General features: G+C 32.4%; 1 long non-coding RNA gene across 1 annotated transcript; it reads right to left on the reverse strand.

Annotated features, from left to right (window-relative positions):
- Window positions 1-4,637: 4,637 nt before the first annotated feature.
- Window positions 4,638-15,640, reverse strand: LOC140432015 (uncharacterized). Its single transcript, XR_011949752.1, has 2 exons — window positions 15,295-15,640; window positions 4,638-5,108 (listed from the first exon to the last, which is right to left on the reverse strand). It is a non-coding gene; the product is annotated as an uncharacterized lncRNA (long non-coding RNA).
- Between the last annotated feature and the right edge of the window lie 260 nt (window positions 15,641-15,900).

Raw genomic sequence — 15,900 nt, forward strand, 5'->3', positions numbered from 1 at the left:
ATTTCTTAAGGAGGGTTTACTTTTGTTTGAATCAAAAAAGACCTGTGATTATCACGAAGAGACGAAGGGAGTGTTTGAAGAATATTTTGAACATATGATTGGATTCATACCTAAAAATTCAGTTATTGTGATGGACAATGCAATGCACTCTAGATTAGTTGAACGTTTACCAACTACTCAATGGAGGATAGATGAAATTGCAATGTGGTTAACTTCTAAGAATTTAATCTTTGACGATACAATGACAAAAGTAGAATTATTAGAGCTTGCTAAAATTAATAAACAAAATTATAAAAAATATGTCATTGAGGAGATAGCCAAAAAACGAGGAATTGAAATACTTCGCCTACCACCGTATCATTGCGAGCTAAATCCGATTGAATTAGTATGGCCGAAGTTAAAATAACGTTGCTCGAAATAATACAACTTTTAAATTGTGAGATGTTACTATTCTTTTTCATAAATCAATATCCGAAGTAACGACTGAACATTGGCAAAAATGTATTAATCACGTTATGGATATTGAGAAAAATATGTGGGAGCTTGATCATACAATATATAGCAGTATAGAACTTATAATAATTCATCCCGGATCGCATAACACTATTTTACATTTGAACTAATTGCCGACAACTTCATTGTTTATTTTTTTTATTTATTTTTTATTGCTAATATAATTTTCATTCTTATTTCCAATATTATTAGTATTAAGAATATTATTATTTATTAATAGGAATATATAAAAACTTACAGTTTTTGTGTATGTATTTTACGTTTCAGTATAATTTTTATTCTTTTTATGTGAATTTTTTTATTTTAAACGAGTATTGGATTGGATTAATTACTTTGTTCCAAATATCCAAATAAATTTAACGCAAACTTTTCTTTTAAGATTACGTTTTAGTTAGAAGATGTGCACGCCTATGTATTTCGATGTGCGAAGATTAGTATTCTGAGAATTTACTCCAGCTTATTCTTCAAATGTACTATAAATATAGCATTTTTATAGACTAACGTAATCTTTATAGACGTCATAATCTATCTTAGTAAAAATTACTAAGAAAAACGAAATGTAAATAGTTTTGAGAAAGATTTGATTAATATTACTTAAAAAAATCAAACTAAATTCCGACTTCATGCAATGATGACACCAATATCTTTATCAGACACGATTTCATTAGCATCAGACCCATCAAAAATAACAAAATAAATTTGCTTATATTGAGATAATTGACTATTGATAAAAAAAAGTGAAATAGCTATGGCTCATTTATAACATTTTCGTTTTAATGTTATTTTTAAGTCTGCGAATAAAACTCTAGAAATATGAGAAATGTTGAATATGTTTTATTCACAAATCAAACATAAATCACATAAATATTTTATGACACAACATGGAAATGAAACCCAATATTGCATTGATGGCACTAAAATAGCTTTGATAATAATATAACTGTTCTGTTGTATAAGCTTGAGGTCGCTATGTATTATGTATTAAAACTACAAAAATTGCAGACTATGTTTTAATGATAGAATAATGAAATGAATGATGCAATGATTAGTTACTAGACTTTTGGTGAACGTGAAAAAGTCATCTATGCTATCAAAAACACAAAAGCGGGCAATGCTACCGGACCAGATGATGTGCCCATCAAATTGTTAAAACTCATTGATTAAGTTGTTATTGATGTAATGGTTAAACTCGTGAATCTAATATATCAGAATGCCACAATCCCCAGACAATGGCTGCAATCGACCTTTGTGGCAATACCCAAAAAGTCAAGTAATGAGTAACAGACTTAAAACATTTTTGAAAATAATACAGAGCAGAATTGTTAAAACTCTTGAATATAAAATTAGTGACACAATTTGGCTTTAGAAATGGTATGGACATAAGTGAGGCTTTGTTCGACCTAAATGTGCTGGCCCAGAAATGTATGGAATTGAATTAACATAGGTACACTGATAAAATATTATAATAAATTTTGTGGAAGTTTTGAAAACAAAGTTTTCAGTGTTTTATTGTTATGGCAAAATAAGTGTCTCGTTAATAATATTTAGACAAAATTTTCTTATTATTTCAGACAATTTATTTATGGGAAAAATTTAATTTCAGCTTTTGGACTTGTTATAAGAAGAGATTTTACCGAGACTTGCAAAAGTAACTTGTGACAAAGACGAAATTTAATTTCAAATGGATGGGTGCTCTGTGCGAATTAGCCGGGAGGTTAGGGAATTCCTTAAAAACAGTTTTGATAATTGTTTAATTGGGCCTACTTGTTACAATAAGTTGCGTCCGAGATCGTTCCAAACGATTATTTTATCTGGAGGCATCTAAAATCCAAAATTTAATTCACACAAAAATTTACATATATAGAAGTATTAGAAATGAGAACTAATAAAAAGTGTGCAAAAATAACGCCAGGGATACTGGCTAATGTTAGACGAGAATTTTGCAATCGATTGGGTTACTGCTTAATTAAAAACGGCAGATTGTTTAAGACGTATTATAGTTTTATGTTTAGAAATTAAGAGTATTTTGTATTCGTTATTTAAATAATAAAAATGTACAGTTATCAATACAGACTTCAGTCATTAACAAATAGTATCTTCTGACTTCTAATGTAAAATAATTAGGGAAGTAGGAATTCAACAGCTTAGTATTTTCCATTGAGTTTGCTATGGTCCGTTTGATGATTTACCACTCGGTATAGATCATCTTTATTTTATTTTTAAGCACTATAAACGATATTGGCATTCTTTTTCCATATAACTGTAGCTTCTCCCGTGGGTATGCTAAGTGAAGTTGTTAGATCTTCTGACATTATTGCCAAAAATTGTATGCATTGGTCCTGTAGTGATCTTTGTCCAATTTGTTTCTATTTACAATTTCCTTTCACCTTTTATACTTTTTTATTTCGTTCTTGTTGTGAACCATGCTATCATAATTAGTACTCACGTGCGAATCAAGTAGTAGTAGTAGTAGTGCGAGTACTACCAGCGGAATGGAAGGAAAGTCTGCTGCTACCAATACTTAAAAAGGGAGACTTGAGAAATCCTGAAAATTATAAAGGCATTAGTCTGATGAATAGCACATTAAAATTTTTAACGGCAGTCATAAAAGATAAAATCGAGGAAAAAGCGAACATGGCAGATGAACAACAAGGCTTCCGGAAGAACCGCAGCACAATAGTCGCAATTTTTATTATCAGACAAATAATAGAGTCTATTGAATACGGAAAACCAGCATACATGTGCTTTGTAGATTTAAAAAGTGCTTTTGACAGGGTAAAGCGAAATGACATCTTAAATTTATTACAAGCTGAACAAATAGACCATCAGATAATAAGGACAATTAATGAAATTAACAAGAACAACAAGACCAGAGTTATAATACCAACAGGGGAAACAGAATGCATAGAACTAAAAGGAGGAATCTGCCAAGGAGACTCGCTCAGCCCATTGTTATTTAATATGGTGATGGATCAAATAATTCACGAAGTAAGAAAACGACACGGATACCACATGGGATACCACATGGGAGCGCATAAAATCACGATACTATGCTATGCCGATGATGCAGTTCTAATTGCTGATAACGAAGATGACCTACAAAGGCAGCTCCACACCTTCAATATCACAGCAAACAAACTTAATATGAGAATATCAGTAGAAAAACTAAATGTATAGTAAACAGTAAAAAGCCGCGTAGATGGAAACTAGAAATAGACGTCAAAATTGTAGAAAAAGTAATGAAATTCAATTACCTAGGAGTAGAGATTACTAGTGACAGGAATAGAAGAACAGAGACCACAAGGAAAGCATCAAAAGCGGCAAGAGTAAGTGGTTACCTTCGAGAAACCACATGGAGAAACAAATATCTGACCAAGAAAATCAAAATAAAAGTATACAAGACAACAGTAAGACCAATTCTAACATATGCAGCGGAGACAAGGACCGATACAAAAAAGACGAAACAACAAATCAACAATATCGAAATGAAAGTATTAAGATCAATAGCGGGCATATCATTAAGGGACAAACAAACTAACAGAAGTATACGCGAACAATGCAAAATTCAAAATATTAACAGGTGGATAAAAACAAGAAAAAAAAAACTGGAACGAACATGTAAACCGAATGGGACCAGATAGATTAGCGAACATCTGTAAAAACAACAAGCCGTATAGCAGAAGTCCTGTTGGAAGGCCGCCAAAAAGGTGGAAAGATAATGTACAGTCAACAACGACTGAAATAGAATAAGAGGCAGACAAACAGGAGTAATCCTAGTCGCACGAAGAAGAAGAAGAAGCAGAAGTGCGAATCAAATGACGTTGCTTCTTAGGTAGACACTTAAATCACTTTTGTGTTACAAAATTACTCAGGTTTTCACATTTCTTTCTACATTTTGCAATTTTATTGTTTCTTTGATACTTTTTATTATATTTTTCTTCTGACAGCAGACCAGGTAGATTAAATTAATAACTTTGTAACAATCATATTTTTCTTAACTTTTGTCTTAAAATTTCTTTTCTATTTCATACTCCAAAATCATTTATTTTGAATTTTACTTTTGCAACTCGTACTTTCTTGTCTCATTTTTTTGTTTTTGAACATATTACAAAATGAAACACTGATTCTCAGAGCAACCTGATTTTATTATACATTAACATTTTTTATATTTAGGACAATTTTTAACCAATATATAAAAACAGTAAATAGTTATATGTTGTTTAAAACTTAAACACCAGGTATTTTATAAAACTTTTATTAGGTTTTATCTAAAGCAAATCGTGTTACTAATAAAACATATTACCAATAAAAGCATTACACAGTTACAATTAAATAGACAACAAATACAAAATTTATTTTTACAATGGATTCCATTTACATTTTTTTAATTTTTAGGTACACAAATATGAAAAGACTGTTTAAACATTTTAAAATAAATACTAGTTTATGAGTCTTTGATTATTTATGTGTTTAAATATTTTATAGCAATAAACTTAAGAACTGAATTCCTATTAATTGCAATTGGTATTTCCTCGATATTTGTAATCTTAATAGGGGTAAATCCGTGTAAGTTACCTTCTTGTAAAACTAGTACGCTAAAACAAAATAAATTATTAGTAAGCGATAATAATTATAACATATTCATATAACAGTCCAAAATAGTAATGCAAATCTAGTATAAAACTAAATATAACAAAATTTACAAGGAAAATAAAAGTCCTGTAGTTGGCTGCATATTATTATCACAAATTACAAAAAGCCAAAGTCTTTGTTAAGTTGGTGTGATGTTGAAGTTTTGACTGCATGTCTGCATGTCAACGTAAGAATCCTAATTTGGGGGATGCTGACCCTGAGACGATGTCTCTGTATGAGCTCTAGATGGCAACTCTGGCAATTGGCTGGCTTTAGCCGTTGGACAAAGTCATCCTTCTTTCGAGAAGGAAAGCTGTATGTTCCTTTTATGTGAAATCCTATAACATCGACTTCGTGTCAATAAGTTATTACAATTAGCCATGATTGTCATGTAATTCATCGGTTTTGACACCTATTTTCGTAGCTAGTTTTAAGCATTTTTAAAATGTTTTTCTGATGATGGTCCGACAGGACCGAAAACATTTTGAAGAATTTTAATTCTTTTGGATAAATTTTAAATATTTTTAACAAAATATACCCTTAGACACCAGAAGTCCTTACTTCTTTTTAAATTTATTTTAAATGACAAATAATTGTTCAAACTCTGATTTATTTATTTATCTATATATTTATATCTATAATACACAATAAACAAGTTAAATTAAAATTGATTCTATATAAAGGGTACACGGGAAAAGTTGGCTAAGTCCATTTTTGTCGAAATTACATTTTTACGTTCTTTACGATCTTGCGGTAAATTCCAGTTTGCATCGTCTCAAATCTTTAAACAAGACAATAACAAGACAAGTCTCAAGAAAAAGCTTATAAATATATGTAGTTGTATATACGACAAAAATATGTTAAGTCCACGCGGTACAGGAAAACAACAAACTAAGTCCAAAACATCGAGACGCGACGACTTCCTTATTTCGGCATCAATCAGACGGTCAGTCATAACAACGCTCATTTTCTGTTAGGTCGTATTTACTTTTGAGTGCTTTTCGAATTTTGTAGTAGTTTGGTGTTAAAACTATAAAAATGTTGACTAATAAATGGATGTGAATGAAACTGAGGGCGAAAATGAAGATGTTGTGCAACATGTACGAAGTTCTAAGACAAAGCCAATATTTTGCCGAATATAAGATGAATATCAAAAACTGCGTTTACAGCCCCATGAGTTCGGAATGGAGTGTTCCTGCAAGCGATTAAATTGCTTTACTAAAATTTCGCAGGTTTCAAAACAACAAATTTTAAGAGAATTTAATATTTTTTTTTTATTTTAAATCAAAGTGTTTCGGCAACTATGGGCCATTGACACTGGTTTAAGTTTATTACAATATGTTTATGTTTACATACATATACAATCTGCTTATATACAAATTAGGATACATTAACATCTTAATAAATTACACTAAGTAGTAAAGGTGACAGTCTTTAAGGAAACGAATTATGGCACTGTACATGTTTGTAGGACCGAGTAGATCACTTAAATTATTTTGAAAGTTGTAGTATTCTCTTTGAGGTTTATAGTCGACACATTCTAGTAATATGCGCTGGACTGTTAAGGACTCATTACAATGTTCAGAGCGAGGATGGTTTTCATAGGACATCAGATATCCATGAGTAAGACGAGTGTGACCTATTCTGAGCCTTCTGATAATAATATTGTCTTTTCTGCTCATTTGAGGCATGGTGATGGAGGTAACAGTTGGTTGAATTGTGCGTAGTTTTGTATTTTGCACGTTCCAGTGTGTTTGCCAAGTGCTTAGTACGTTGTTCTTGATACTGGCCTTTAGGTCTTGGTGAAATTGTATGTTTTCCATATTTTCTAAGGAGCAGGCTAGTTTTGCTGCATGATCAGCGTTCTCATTTTCATTGTTACCAACATGGAATGGTATCCAGATGATAGTTACTAAAACACTATTTTTTGACTGCTGTTGGCAGACACTGTGGATGCACTGTACAATGGGATGTATGGAGTTAATATTTCTGATTAAGTCAATAACGGAGAGAGAATCGGTGCATATTGCTAATAATTTCTCATTAGCAATGGGCGAGTCTAATACCTTAAGTATTCTATACAGTTCGGCTGTGTGTATACTGCTTCTGGGAGAAAGCCGATAGGATGCTACTGTTGTATTTGAGGTACTGACGGTACAGCCGACGGCCTGTTCTTCTTTGGAGGCATCTGTGTAGAGAATTTTGTCTTAACGCTGTGTCTGTATAAGTTCCTCAAATACTTGTACCACAAGAATTCTGGGCGTTTCTTTTTTTTGTATCGGTTCAAGCTAGTAAGGACAGTAGGTAGCTTTTTGGTCCACGGGGGAATTCTGGACGTAGTAAACGGAGTTGCGAGTTTTAGGTCTGTGTCTTTTAGCAAAGTTTTTAAAATTTGTGAGAACGAAGGTTTTCGAGGGTGACTATTATCTGGGACAGGGTGGGGAGTATTAATTAGTTTAATTACTGGGTTTTTTGGATTAGCAGAAATTCTAGAGAAGTAAGACAGAAGTAAACTTTGCCGTCTTATAAAAACTGGAGGTTCTGAAGATTCGATATAAAGACTTTCAGAAGGACTTGATTTAAAGGCACCGAGGCTAATGCGTAAATAAGTGTTGTGAATTGTATTTAGACTTTTAAGGTGAGTATCGGAAACAGATATGTAGAGAATGCTGTAAATTCTTAAGAGGACTTTCCCTTCTGCCGCCCACTGATGATGAGCTAGAGTTTTTAAAATATTGATGCTATTTAGGCAGTTTGTTTTTGTATTAGGTATCTGATCTCTCCATGTAAGTCTTCTGTTGAATATTACTCCTAATAATTTGTATTTATCAACCACTTGAAGGGGAGATCCATTTAGGTGAAAAAGAGGAGGGTGAGTGTGATGTCTTCTAGAGAAGTCTATGACTTTAGATTTTCCAGATGAAAATTTCACTCCAATTTTAGTAAATCAGTTATGAAGATTGTTAAGAGTGTTTTGGAGTAAAGAGCATGTGCTCCTTGTAACTTTACCTTTCCAATAAAGAACAAGATCATCTACATAAATTGAGTATTTTATTGAAGGGAGAACGAGAGAGTTTATATCGTTGATGCTAAGAAAAAAAAGTGTGGGGCTGAGAACTGAGCCTTGAGGGACTCCATTTTGTGAGATATGTGATTTGGATATTTTCCCGTTTGCAACTACTTTAAATGATCTCTCTTGTAGGAAATTACATAATATTACCCGTTAAATTGAGTTGCTTGAGTTTTCTAATAATAGCAGCTCTGTTTATTGTATGGAAGGCACTTTCTAAGTCTAATGCAACTGTGATGACTTCATTCTTATATATAGCTTGAATTATTTCTGTTTAAAGAAGTACCAGGTTATCCATCGTACTTCGATTGGGTCTAAAGCAGATTATTTTCTTCAAGAAATCAAAGCAAACGTTTATTTATCATCTTTTCTAGTAGTTTGCACATTGTGCATGTTAGTGAGATTAGCCTATAGGCACTGGCAGCGTTAGAAGATGAGTCATTTTTCCTGATCGGTATGATAAGCGACTGTCGCCAGACACTCGAAAAGCTTTAGCTGAACATTTGCATGCATTTGCATGCATAAAACATTTTGTAGCGAAACTATGAATAGTGTTCGCAAACACTTTTATTCAATTCCGACAATGGAGAGCCACTATTATCGAAGAAGTACCTCAAAAAAATATATAGGAGACAAAATGTTGACAGATCTGTAAAATGATTATAAATCTGATTACCAAAGACACAATGATGGATTTGTAAAAATTTATTTATAGCTTAAACTTTTTAATTATGAATTTAACTATGCATTATTTTTTTCAAAGAAGATCAATGTCAGTATTGTGAAAAATACAAAAATTCGAGCAGTAAAGAAAAGATAGTCTTAGAAGATGCTTATAATATTCATCATAAGGAGAAAAACTTAAGCCAAGAGCTAAAAACACTTGACAAAGAGAATGTACCTAATTTATAAAAACATCTTGTTTTGACCTACAAGCTGCTCTACCGTCACCAAGAGAAGACGTTTCCGCTTTCTGTTATAAATTTAAGCTATCAACACATCATTTTCCTATAAGTGAACTTCAGAAAAAGGGACTGGGAAATGTGAACAGATATATTTGGCACGAAGAAGAAGGCAGCAAAGGTGCCACAGAAATTGGTTTGTGCCTGCTGATGTATTTATATTTGAAATTTATATTTTACTCAGACAATTGCGGTGGCCAAGCAGAAAACAAGTACCCAATTCCAATCTACCAGTACGCTGTAAAACATTTTAAAATTTCTTCTATAAATAATCGCTATTTAGTTGTCGACCATACTCAAAATGAGGGTGACAGCTGCCACTCTTTAATAGAAAGAAATGTCACTAAAGCTTTAAAAGGACGGCCTACTTATCTATCGACTCATTACGCTATACTAATCCGAACTGCGCGTTGCAAACAACCATTCGAAGTATTCGAATTATGTCATGTTTTTTTTGAACTGAAAAAGTTAAATAATAAAACAGCGACAATTTTCAATGAATCTGTTCAAGGAAAAACTTTTTTCACTTCAACGATATTTGTGAAATTCATGTAAATAAAAACTCTGGTACTCAGTAGTGAGTACCAGAGCTTTTAAAACTTTTAAAACTTCATTTGCACAAGAGGACTACAGATAAGTTGTTACCACCAAGAAAAAAACAAGAAAAGGTTTAGAAAGCATGGGTATTATAGAACTAGAAAAGGCTTACACTGACAGCCTGCCAATAACTGAAAAGAAGAAAAAAGACCTTACTAGCTTTTGTGAAGACAAGACAGGCTGATTTCTACCGACATTTAAAGCACTGTTAATCATAACTTTTCCTATTATTATTAATATATACTTTATTTTATTTCGTTCGTCTTATAGTTGTTAATTAACACATTTTCTCATTTAAGTATCTGGCAGTATTCTTTAATAAACCTTTATTTCAGTTGATATGAATAACAAAAAAAAATGCCAGTTTTGTCTTTGCCTTAATTAGTCTTGAATGACAAAATGTCGATGTGCAATAGTGGTACATCTCAAAATAAGGGTTGAATGTAAAAGTCTGTGTTACAATTTATTAAAAGCTACTTAACGCTTTCCCAAATAAACCAAAATTTATTTTCTTTTTCAAAAATCCCAATCTATGTATAAAAATCAAATAAGAGAAAATTATTAGCACACAAACTTTAAACTTTTTTTGAAAAATTACCAGTTTTCGTGTTGTGCCACTTTTGCATACAGCCGACGAAATGAAGAGTTAGATGCCCAAGAAAAGGACAAACCAAACGCTTTTTATAGCGATAGTTGTTCTGCGCAAAATCGCAACGTAAAATTGACTAATAAAATTCAAAATTTCTGCATCGAAAATGATACGATAATTATACAGAAATATTTAGTTAAGGGTCACTCGTAAATGGAATGCAATAGTATGGACTCCACTAGAAAAAAAATAAATGTATTTACCCACCATTCAATTATGTGGAAATAATTAAAGAGGCTAAAAATTCCAAAAATCCATACAAAGCTAAATACATTGATCACCAATTTTTTAATGACTATTCTAGAGATTTGCCTGTTCAATCCAAACTAAACATTGACGGAAGCTGGCAATTTTTAGCAGATAACATATCGAAGACTCAATACTACACTTTAGATACCTTAGTAGTTGAATTGACTGCAACGTTGAAAGTGATGAGGAAATTTTGACCAGAATAGAAATTGCACGAAAAAACTTTATTAACTCTTGTGTTGTGGTGGTACCGTTGCATGCTCAGAACGAACGTGTGCTAGAAACCGTGCACAAAGACCAAAAATTGATTAACAATATCAAAATGAACAAGACCCAATATTTCGGCCATATAATGAAAGGGGCCTAAATATCGCTTACTTCGGTTGATCATTCAGGGCAAAATCGAAGGAAAACGCTGGATCAGAAGAAAGCAACTGTTCTTGCTGCGTGACATTAGACAATGAATAGATCGAACGGTCGAGGATTTGTTTCATCTAGCTGTCAATCGCAGTGGCGTACCTAGAATTTTCCTGTGGGGTGGGTTTTGGTTGGGCACCTACATTTTTTTTTGCTACCTCCATTTTGAGTATTTAAAATTAGTGAGTAACAGTGTCGCAATAGTGCCGGGGGGGGGGGGGTGTTAACCCCTTAAACCCTCCCTGGGTGCGCCACTGGCCGATCGAGAAACATTTCATCAGCTTTTTAATACGACGATAGCCAATGCTTGAAAACAAGCACGGCACACAAAGAAAAAGATTGCTACAAAATCTTAATAAATGTCAATATATTGAGAATTTTTAGCGTAAGTACGTATAGTACGTATAACTTCGACAGAGACGCATCATATAGTGCGGTGAGGCTAAAACATTGAGTGAATGTTTCACATATTTCCGTAAAATCCGTAAAGAAATCTAATCAGAAACATTTTTCCCACAGAAGCGGTTTGACAACATGGACTATTTTTATAGAGAGCAATATTCGTAAGGTACTATAAATATGGTAATATTCATATTCATTTTAATTGCTGTGTAGTAAATGATTACTTCTTACAATATAAATACTGTAGAATGAATTATATTAAAAATTAGCCACGGTTAATTTTAAATATTTTGCAAATATAACAAAATCATATTTTAAACAAAAAAATGTTTTGTATTCCAATTTAATAATACAAATTCTGATCTTTAATTTATTATTTTGTCTACAGCCATCCAAAAACTAAACTTTCGGTGTAATTTATTCAATCGAAATTTCCACTTTACACAAATCTTTACCTAAAGCAACTGTTTTCGGGACGATTTTTTTTTTACTTTTAGAACGACTCTTTTATTTTTAAAACGCTTTTTAGTATTTACATAAGCGACCTGAACAATAATATCAACTTTTTATTATAAATGGAATGGTAGAGAAAATGACGCCAAATTGATTCCACATGAGATTAATGAAGCTCCTAAAACGGATACATATGAATTATTGCCGCTAAACCAAGAGAGAGGTATAAAATTGGTCCATGGTACTATGACTTACAAGATAAAATATTGCGCATAATATAAAGAGGAGAGATTGAAATCGCGACTTAGTTAAAAAAAAGAAAGTTTACGGTGGAAAAGGAAGGTACGGCAACCAACCGTATAAGATATAAAGGGAAATAAAGACATCAAAAAATAAAAAAGCGAATCGAAGAGCTGAATATCTGCCCAATTAGCCTCATAAACATAAAGTGTAAATACGACAAAATCCCTCTCCCCATATTTATTGTTTAAGTACCCAAAGAAGAAATGGGGGCCATGGGAAAGATGATGACAGTAAAAGCATTTGAAAACAACGGAAAATCTGATCATACAGACCAAACCATGTAGTGCTGGAATTGTTAGTCGTTCAGATCAATGGGACCATGAGCAAAATAATTGAGGCCAGAGATATACCTCCTAATACAAAAATAAGAGTATATAAAACTATAATTATACCAATAATGCTATACGTTGCCGAGACATGGACTATAAACAAAATCATATAGAACAGCTTGGAGGCATGGGAAAGAAAGACACTTCGCAGAATGTTTGATGGGAAAGTAGTAGAGGGAGAATGGGGAAGACGAACTAATGTAAAAGAGTACCAATTGAAAAACCAAAAAAGGGAAAAAACCAAAAAAGAAAAGGAAAGATATAGTGATGGAAGATATCAAAGGGATGGGAATCACAGATTGAAAACTGACAGCTAAAAACAGAAAACAATAAAAATTATCCATCCAGCAATGGGCCTAAAAGGTCTGTTAATGCTGTACACACAAGATATATACAAGGTATATTTCGTATATACCAAAACAATTTGGCAGTAAAGTTTCTCTGATTACGGACACACTTTTTAATCGATGGTAATGAAAAGGTAGATAGTTTAGCTAGGTGTGGAGTAACCAGTATATCCGCATTAGTGAAAAATCTAACAGTGCATTTAGATTTAAAACCTTACTTAAAAGCAAAATTGCACGATGTTTGGCAAAACCAGTAGTTAGAAGAAGGGTATAAATGCCAAAATATGGCAAAAAAACTTTTTAACAAAAATATACCTTTTAAGGCAAGACCCATCTCTCCGCGCTAAGTAGGGAATAAACACCTTATTATAAGTTACAGAGATATTACAACACAAAATGTGCGACAGTTTTAAGAAGAAAATAAATCACGGAATTATTTCTTTCTTCAAACTTACTCGTTGCTCGTTCTTGTTTTGTTTGTTGATATTTTTAACAGACAAATGTCTAGTACTAGTGATAGTAATAGCAGTGAGGACAGTAGCGATTTGGTGACATCACGGAAGAGAAAATGGGGTGTACGAAAGAAACATTTATATAAACATGAGGTACAAAAATTACATCGTTTACACGGTGAAACCTATACTCGTTTAACTACAGGCCGTATTGTACCGGCAAAATCAAACAATGTTAGTGAGTGTACATGAAAGTTATTTGAAGACGATCCAAAAATGAAATTTCCAATAGGCGTGACAATACTTTTCGTTATTTTATCCAAATAAATTCCGATGGAAAGAAGGAAAATTACCGATGGATTACCGTGGTATTTATTTAAATCCTGGCCCAGATTAATTTAATGTGAAGATAATGCATGAACTCTTTTGGAAAAAGTATCTCGAACATGCCAACATTGTTAAATAAGATTTTTTAAAAAAATACTATAATGATAACCATGGCTACGATTTGGAAAACCACAGGTTGACGTTTGTTCAACTTATAAAGAACTTGAGGCTAAAATAACAAGTTAAACGCTGAAGTTTTACCTGAAGCAGCAAGAAGTGTTGAGATTATGTCAAGAAAAGAAAAATGGCGGAGCTATTATTTTTGACTACATGCAAAACCTTCCGTTTTGTGTCCACGATTTGGAGGAAGGAGAAGGAGAAGCCGAAAGAGGACCGGATGATGTATGTAGCCTAATTTGGAAGACAATTTAGAATATGGATCCTGCTATAAACGAACTTCACGTATTTAGTGACGCTTGCGGAGGACAGAATAGAAACAACACCTTGATATGGTTCATGCTCATATTGGTTTCAACTGGACAGTTCGATACAGTTTATCAGTACTTTCCTGTGCGTGGACATTCGTTTTTACAATGCGATCGAAATTTCGGAACAGCACAAAGACTTATCAGGAGAAAAGATATGATTTACGTATCAGAGGAATACAATCTAATGATCTCTATTGCCGAAACAAGAGGATATTCGGTAACAACAATCATCTCAGACGACATAATCGACTTTAAAAATACCTGGAAAAATTATTACAAACGAGTAGGTGGACAAAACGTCTACATTTATGATATCCAAATATAGATATTTAGAGTATTCTTCTTCCCATAAACGCCACGTAACAGTTTCAGAACAAATAGATGGTTTTCTGAAACAGAGGTTTCTACTTCAAAAAAATGGGTTGATTCCTTCATTGCTTACTACTAGAGCATACAGGGCAAAAATACCAATAAATGAGAAAAAGATGGAAGACGTTCGGAAAATAATTCCATATATTCCTGAAGATAAAAAAGAATTTGACGAAAACATCCTTACATGACCAACTACTGCATCAGCTAATAACATTGAGGAAGAAAGGTAGCTTATGGAAATGATTGTTTTTGTATTTGTTTGTTTTTTATAAACTACTTTTAATAAAATAAGCTTTTTTATACAATTTTGTGTCTTTATTCATGTCAAAAAATATAAGTTGTAACAAAGGAATAAATCCAAGATTTTCTTTATCGTTTTTCTAGATAACGAAAATCACTGGATGGTTTTTCTCCAATCCAAATTAACTTATATAAACTGTACTTTACAGTAGATGTTATTATTAAAGAAGAAAAAATTAAATACAACGAATAAACAGTTTTTGTTGATTTCCCGAAAATCTACTTTTTGGATTCATTCCCTTCTTCTAACTGGTGGTTCAATTGATATTTTGTAAATGTTTAGTATTTTTCTTTGTCACTTTTTAGATTTTGTTATGGTAATAATCCTAAAGAGTTAAGTGGTTAGAGCAAAAATAAATAAAAAAAGAATGTGAAGATTAATGCATGCATTCATGAAGGTTATGTTTTACTAAAACTACTTAAAAAACTTACAGGACATTCTGGGCTATAGACTTTTACACATCGGTTATACTTCAATTTTTCGCATGGACCACATTGGGTGGAAGGAGTGTTAGTCCGAAAAGTTCTTCCGAACATATCGCCATTTTTCTTATTATTTTCCGATTGATTTTTGCTACCCCAAGTACCAGTTAAGATCACAAGAATTAATGTTATAGCTAAAAACACCTTGGCGAGCATTTTAGATGAGTAAGCTAGACACCTAAAAACCTAAGAATATTGTGAATCTGTTGGATATATTATTATATACATGTAATATGATGTTTTGTTTACAGGGAAATATCTAGATAAATGAATAAAAACATGAATCAAATTTTATTAACTGTTTCTCTAGAAAAGTTATCATTCTTCTGACACGTTGCGACGCAGAGACGGATTAATGCATAAATGATTTTTGAAAATGAGTGCAAATCTCATGTACGATTAGAAATGCAATTATATGTAAAAAATTTGTGTTTTTTTTTAATTATTCTTCATGTTTCTTTTCTCTCATGACATAATAATAATAATTTACTAAACCGTTCATCTTTTATTACGAGTACAGTATAAAATCGGACGATATTTTATTGGTAGCAGGTG

This window comes from Diabrotica undecimpunctata, chromosome 1, assembly GCF_040954645.1.
Source record: "Diabrotica undecimpunctata isolate CICGRU chromosome 1, icDiaUnde3, whole genome shotgun sequence".
NCBI classification, from domain to species: domain Eukaryota; kingdom Metazoa; phylum Arthropoda; class Insecta; order Coleoptera; family Chrysomelidae; genus Diabrotica; species Diabrotica undecimpunctata.